This window comes from Crassostrea angulata, chromosome 1 (assembly GCF_025612915.1).
Source record: "Crassostrea angulata isolate pt1a10 chromosome 1, ASM2561291v2, whole genome shotgun sequence".
In the NCBI taxonomy this organism is placed as follows: Eukaryota; Metazoa; Mollusca; class Bivalvia; order Ostreida; family Ostreidae; genus Magallana; species Magallana angulata.
Window position 1 is genome coordinate 26,764,006 of NC_069111.1, and position 8,241 is coordinate 26,772,246.

At 31.9% G+C, this 8,241-nt stretch overlaps 1 long non-coding RNA gene across 1 annotated transcript; it reads left to right on the forward strand.

Annotated features, from left to right (window-relative positions):
- The first annotated feature begins 1,173 nt into the window (after positions 1 to 1,173).
- On the forward strand, positions 1,174 to 3,173 carry LOC128188483 (uncharacterized). The gene is made up of 2 exons (XR_008244159.1): positions 1,174 to 1,772; positions 2,527 to 3,173. It is a non-coding gene; the product is annotated as an uncharacterized LOC128188483 (long non-coding RNA).
- The last annotated feature ends 5,068 nt before the right edge of the window (positions 3,174 to 8,241 follow it).

The window sequence follows — 8,241 nt, forward strand, 5'->3', positions numbered from 1 at the left end:
ACTACAATAGCATAACTCTTTATTTTTTAACCATATGTAATTTAAACCAACTCTAGTTTATTTGCGAAGGTTCATAAAAATCGACCGTCTGGTTCTTTTTAGGGACCATCTCAAAATAAAGGGACATTTACTATAGGAATATATAGGAAACTGTCATTTTCCGCACATCAAAGCAATTTAAAAAAATACTACAATAGCTTTTTTTCTCAAATTGTTATATATGATTAGTAATATCATGTCCTACCTTATATGTAAAAAACACAAAATTCTACCGTCTGGTTTTTAGTGGGGGCCATCTCAAAATATTAAAATGCGCCAAATTTTGCTATATATTTGGATCATCACGAATGATGATTGGTATAATGGATTAATTCCAAAAATGAGGAAAATATCCTCGAGGATAGCATCATTCTGTATATAAAATTTCAACAGCGTACAAATTTTGCTTTTTCTTTTATGTTATTTCTTATAACGTACTCCTACAAAGCTTCATTTTATCATAACGTCATAAAAGCGCAATGGCAATGCTCCCCTACCGCACAACGTAAAAAATCGTGTTAAAAATAAAACTTTCCTTTAAAAATCTAAATATTTTTATCTGTATTTTGTTTATTGTGTTCGATTTTATAAATGATATCGAAAAAAATTCATAAGATGTATAAATCAACTGTGTTATATTAGAATGCGCAAAAACATGCGCAATGCAAACTAAAGTCGGCCTCCTTAAAAGTAAATTTGCACGTAGAAATATGTTTTATGCCTTTAAAAAATATTACATATTTTTTGTTTTTACTCGTAAATGTAAAATGGGTCATAGACTGTCGTGTAAGGCGCGATTTTACCGAGACCATAATCTATTCGGAAAATTTCGGAGTTTTTTGACAGAGGCTGTCCAAGCAAACATCAGGCGAATATATAAGAAAACATCGCACATCGATTATCACGAATTTTTTGTTTTCCCTCTGAAATAGTTTCTTTGTATTCTCTTTTAACCCACAATAATGATGATTTGCTTGAAAAAATAATTTAAGTGGATATTCGGACGGGAAGATATATATTTCATTCTCTTATATAAATCATTGAAACCATGTACCAAACTGTGAGCTTTAAAATCCAATACATTGTTATTGGTGAGGGTTTGTAGTTTTTATAAATGAGAAAAATATTTTGACTTTTTATTGATAAAATAAAATGAGTGGGAAAAGCTTGCGTTGAAAAATTGTAGACAAGTATATTTTGGTAATGTTTGATAATTTCAGTTACCTCCCTTGCCAAATGAATATTTGGAGGCTTAAAAACTTAAGAAAAAAATAAAAGCAATAAATTGTCAACTATAAATAATTCATATAAAATCAGCTTAATTGTTTATGATAGACATAATTTTTTTTAACGCTGAAATATATTTTTAAAAAATATTCAGTGCGGGTATATTTTCAAAACCAATGTAAACAAAGATGGCCGCCACTAACGTCTGTGCACAGCATGCTGCCAGATTTGATTGTTTTTCGGTGTTTTGGTGATGTTGTCTTAATCTCAAATACCATTGGAAGTTAAATCAGGTCGCCAATAATAGTAAGCATCCCGAACATTTTATTGAAACTGAGATGAATTACTGTTACCAGACGAATTTCAACAAGTCAGCCAACAAATTATGCAGCTATGGGTACATCGATGTACACATCCACTCCTCATAAAAAAAGGCAAGAGGTGTTCACCTGATGACGACAGAGGAATGTTATTTCTTGACAAATGGGTAGTTCAAGAGGGGTCAGGTAAATAATATGCATTGAGAGAGAGAGAGAGAGAGAGAGAGAGAGAGAGAGAGAGAGCATTCTTACATTTAAATTATTTAATATCAGATGTTTACTCGTACATTTAATTTGTATTAATTGCATTCACATACCATGAATAAATCTTTGTAAAAAGAAATTTCAACAATAATCATAGAGTGTTTCATGCACAGGCACTTGTTTCGGAGAAAAAAAATTACCCTATATTATAGGGTAACTTTTTTTCTCAGAAACAAGTGCCTGTGGCTTCATGTGGGTAATATTGGGAAAATATCCTACAAAATTTTTAGATAGGATTGTGTTGAGATTTGGAATACTCTTTTTTTCCTTTGATAGGTCAATTTAGTCTTCAATCTTCATCTCTTTAATTTTCGTAATTGAAAAATGTTGCTTTTTTAAAAAATTGAAGAAAAAAAATGTTATGAAATGATGAGTTTTTATAACATACACAGCAGAAAATATGGGGTGGTTTTTTTTTTTGTTAGCACAGCAATATTATTTAACACAGCAGCTATTGACTTGGCAATCGGTAGGAATACATATCTGACATGTGACAAGAAATGTAAATAAACAATTTCACACAACAGTATGATATTAGTTTTGTTAATGATAATCAGAATATGAAATGGAATCTCTGTATGTGTTCCACAATATTTATTATCAATTTTAAGATCTTAACACTTGAAGGTAAATGAATTTGTTTTATTATGTGTTTCTCTATTTATTTATTTTTTAGAGAAGTGCAAATGAATTATTCTTCTGGAAAGTACTGTCCTTCTATATTTAAACTTGGATAAAACATAGAAGAAAAAAAACCTACAAGATTGCTGAAAGAAAAAAAACCCATCAAGTTGCTTGGCATGATGGATCTGGATGACTTTTACAGCATCTAATATCATGGGTAAAAATGATATTCCTGCATATGAAACAGTGAAAGTGTGCCGAATAAGAAAGAAGATCAAGAAGGGGGTTCAGGGATTATGTGAAGCAGTAATTTGAAAGGATATATTTAGATGGCAGAGAAACTAACTAGATTTGCAAGTCATTATATAAATTGCCACATTCATTTAAATTAACCAATGTTTTCCTAAGGAGTGGTTGAATATCCAGAAGATATCACTTGGAATTTGTTTTTCTCAATTTAATCATCTGCACACTGCACATTTTTCTTCAATGAATAAAAGATGCAAACAAGACTAAAATAAGATGCTTTGAAGTTTGTCGGATTGACCACATAAGAGAGAGAGAGAGAGAGAGAGAGAGAGAGAGAGAGAGAGAGAGAGAGAGAGAGAGAAGTTGAATGAACTTGTCTTCATGCATCATGCACTGTATGAACATGTTATCATTTAGCATTTTAATGCTCAATAAATTGTTAAATTGTTATCTTGCATGAGTTTATTCTCTGTTTATATTCCAAATTGCTACTGCACACTTTCTTAGATAACTGAATTAATTTTAATGTTATTATTAGTTTGATATCTTCATCTATTATGGTTGTTTGTCATAATTAATTTTAATGTTATTATTAGTTTGATATCTTCATCTATTATGGTTGTTTGTCATACTATGAAAGTAACTTATACTAGCCTAGTTAATATGTATGTTAAGAGATTTCAATATCTTGAGTAAATAACTTAATATAATTAAATATATTAGTTAGTACAACAGTATCCACTGTTAACATGCAAATACATGTACTGACATCACTTAACATTACCAATATTATAAAATAAATCTGTCCAAGTAAATTGTCCAAACGTAGCATTGATACATGTAAATGAAATGTATTCTTTCACTCTTAAGCACTGCTTATTTATTCAAATATGTACAACATGCTTGAAAGTTAGTCAGCTGAGTAATTTAGAAATACATTTTTAAAAAGAGGAAAATACAGTTTAAAAGAGGCACACTGATTCTTATATGACCATGGATTTGATTTGGGAATAGGATTTCAAGAGGGGGGGGGGGGGGGGGGTGTTTTAAAGCATACTGTCCCATGTATATTTTAGCTGCTCAACATACATGGATTATAAAATGGATTAGTATGGGGGATCCAAAAATGGGGGGGGGGGGGGGGTTCTGATGTCTGACATTTCTGCTAGATTCATTGTGGACTTAGTCTGACTAAATAATTGTTGTATACCAGTCTGTTTATGCTAATTTTTACCCAAAAGTTACACCTGCCTAGAATTTCCAAAAGCTACCTGACTGAAAGTAGAGGTCACATTTCTTAGTTCTCATTCCAAAACAGTTGTATGCATTCATTTTGAAACTTTGGATTGAACAAGTTGCTAATGGCACTAATATAGAGATAATTACAAATTCAAATGTTACTACTAAGAAGAAATGATTTGATATATTTATGTGTATTTGTACATTATGGAATTGTGTTATAATTGTTTTGTTTAAAAAAAAACAACAACAAAAACCCCTCAAGTTCAGTAGTACCAATGATAAATTGGATTTGACCTTTTCGCACAATTTGATAAAAAAAACCGTCTTTATTTAAGCTAATTATACCGCTTCAATATTATTATCCCACCAAGTTTATTACCAGTTTAAGAAGAAAGTTTTAGTTAATACTTATTGAAAACTCACAAAAACAATTGAATTTGAAAAATACATTTAGTTTTACTCTGCATTAATTATTATTCCTTAATCAGTGATTAACACATTTTGAATCCTTCTTCTCAAATTTATGTACTTAATGAAATACTGAAAATCCTTTGAATGTATATTAGACCATCCAAATAGTGAAATGTTCAGCCAATTTTCTTCAGTTGTGAATAGTTTTAGCAGACTTAAACTCAGTTTTCAACATTTTTGTCAAAATGACCTTTTTGCACTTAAAATTATGAAAAATGTTGGTTTTTGATGAGTGATCATTATTTCTTTCGTCATAAAGCATTTCTTATTATAAAGATATAAGCATGTATTAAATTATAGTCAATATTTGTGACATTAACTCTGTCATTCACTGTCTTTTAACAATAATAATGACACGTTATGCATGGAAAAACTTCATTTTCAATGTTAAAAATGAGTAATTTTGTGCAACTGCTTCTATGAGACCAATGCTGTTCCCACTGAATTTTTTTTTGTTTCTCAAAATTTCATTTTTCAGGTTTATAAAGATGCCTCATTTTTTCCTTTCATGAAAATGTATTGGATTTTATTGAAATTTCAAATTAACATTAAAAGACCCGAATTTTTGTTTACAAAATATGCATCAACTTTGATAAGGCATATCTTTTTGTTTGAAATATATTTATACTTTAAAAGCAGTCTAAATTAAAGAGTTCAGTGTGTTTAAACTAAATAATATAATTTTTAAAAAGTTTTAATAGAATTAAATAGTTTTACAACTGATCAAACTTCACAATATTTTTACAACTTCTGTGACCTTTTTGCACTAAACATGTTCCAAATTCAAAAATAGACATTTTTCTGCCAAGTTAGGCATACAATGAACTTTTTCTTTCACATGTATTACAATCATGTTAAAATGAAGTGATACACAAAAATTTATTGAAATCCAAGACATAGCATGTGCAAAGCCCTGCCTGAATTTTGCTTGGACAGCCTCTTCCATTGTATCAGGATCGGTATGCGGGGCATTCTAAAGACCTGAAATACAAAAGAACTGAATGAAATGAAATTTTAAATAAATGATATATTTGAATGTCAAGTAAGTTTGAAATACATTTCATTCGATTCTTAATAATAATAATAATACAAGAGGCCCATGGGCCACATCGCTCACCTGAGGAACAATAGGTATGATAAAATCAGCTCAGTGGAGTCATGATACAAACTATCTGGACAATGTACAATAATTCATGTAAATCCTGTATAAATAAAATCCATTTTTCCCTGGATATTCTTATGTTTATAATCATTAGTCCCTTTTCTAACAGGATGATTTAATAGTCATATCATATGTTGAGTATTGCAGTTTTAAAAAAGATCCCTAACAATAGTTTATATATGGGATATAAATGTACATCAAACTCTAAACCTTCTCCTGAGGCCAAAGAATTGTCCTGGGGCCAAAGTCTTAACAATTATAAAGAATCATCTGGCTGATTAGTTTCTGAGAAGATTTTTAAAGATTTACCCTATATATTCCTTTGTTAAACTTTGACCCCCCCCCCCCCATTGTGGCCCCACCCTACCCCTGGGGATCATTATTTTCACAACTTTGAATCTACACTACCTGAGGATGCTTTCACACAAGTTCCAGCTTTCCAGGCTGATTAGTTTCTGAGAAGAAGATTTTTAAAGATGACTCTGTTTATTCCTATGTAAAACATCGACCTCCCATTGTGGCCCAAACCTACCCCCAGGGGTCATGATTTTCACAAATTTGAATTTACACTACCTGAGGATGCATCCACACAAGTGTCAGCTTTCCTGGCTGATTAGTTTCTGAGAAGAAATTTTTTAAAGATTAACTGTATATATTCCTATGTAAAACGTCGATCTCCCATTGTGGCCCCACCCTACACCCGGGGGTCATGATTTTCAAAAATTTGAATCTTCACTACATAAGGATGCATCCACACAAGTGTCAGCTTTCCTGGCCAATTAGTTTCTGAGAAGAAGATTTTTAAAGATTTACTTTTTATATTCATATGTTAAACTTCGACCCTCCATTGTGGCCCCACCCTACCCCCAGGGGTCATGATTTTCACCTATTGAATCTACACTACCTGAGGATGCTTAATTTACGGGCTATTGTGAAATTAATGTACGGGGCTTACATACATCATTGCAGGGACTGTCATGCAGTGATGAGGAAATATAGTGCGTATACAGAAGATGAACTGCTATATACATATATCTGTTATATACATACAGAAGCTGGGTTTGCGCTTTTCAGTACTATCAGTACTTTGATTTAATCTTAAGCTTTTAAGATCTGTGTACAAACATAGAATTGTGAGCAAATCTCTGTATCTTGCTTATAATTCGAAGCTTAACACTCAAATATGGTTAGTAAATAGAAATTGTAAACAATTAAACACAAGAAACATGCACTACATGTATAACAAATAAAGAACAAAATTTATTTCTTCGAAATGAATCATATATACACATGTATATACCTACATATTTCCGTAAGCGATATCAAACTCTATTTAAACTGAATAAACTAGAGAAAATGCCGAGCATCTCAACAAAAACCTATTGCATTTATCTACCATTACGCAAAAGATAATGCCGAATTACCGATAGAATGAATTGTATTTCAGTACTCCTACATCCGATTTTGCTTAATTTGCGCAGGTAAACAATAAACGTAACTGTTTGATTTACCGAAGTCTCTGTTTGATTTGATACGTAAAAATCACGAAATACAGACGACAGTTTCCAGGTTACAAAGCATGAATAATGAAAACGAAACGAAAATCAGAACAAGCTAACATCAACGTCCTGTGTGAAAACTGTCAACGCATTGAAATATTTAGCCTCAATTTACTTCACAAAATCGGCACCAATATATTTTTCATGTTTCAAAAATTTCCCTTCATACGCGAACTGTTGCACAACAAGCAAATTCATCATAGTCAGATCGACCCTTTTTCGTATAATGTCATGGCTGCTTTAAACAAAGAACCTCCTTTTAGAAGTATGGAATACGAGTCTTGGTAAAATGGGTATGCAAACCCGGGCCGTGGCAAAATAAAAGCCGGGGCAGATCGGCAATCGTCAATTCCAAATACGCATTATTTTGCAGCAATATTTACAGCAAATACAAATATACTGGTCCATCAAATATCCTGAAATTTTAATGAGATTGGCAGATTAATAACTGCCAATCTTTTGTTTTGCCCAGGCCAAGTCTTGTCTACCCATTTTACCGGATGCCGAATCCGAAGCTATTAAACTGATTGAAACACGCCTTTCCTTTATTATCATTTTCGTAATAACTCAGATTTGAAACAGAATTAGACCTTAATTTTTGCAATTTATATTTTCCTTCCCATAAGGATAATTTATGCTAATCTACGTTGAATTGGAATCAGTAGTTCTTGAGAAGAAGATTTTTAAAAATGCACCACCTTTTTCTACAGTTTCAAGGTTTTCTCCGCTTTGAATACAGATCGGACTTTTATTTCTGCAATTTATATTTGCCCTCCCATAAGGATGCTTTGTGCCGAATTTGGTTGAAATTGGATAAGCGGTTTTAGAGAAGAAGTTCAAAATGTAAAAAGTTTACAGACGGACAGACAGACGGACGGACGGACAGACGGACGACGGACAAAAAGTGATCAGAATAGCTCACTTGAGCTTTCAGCTCAGGTGAGCTAAAAACGTGTTGCTGAAAAATATATTAAAATTTACCATAAAGAGTACAACCAACTCGTTATTATCTTCATTGTGGTGTGTTTTTTATGTAAACAGCTAATGGTGGTTCTTACAACAACTATATTTTTTGCGGCCCATT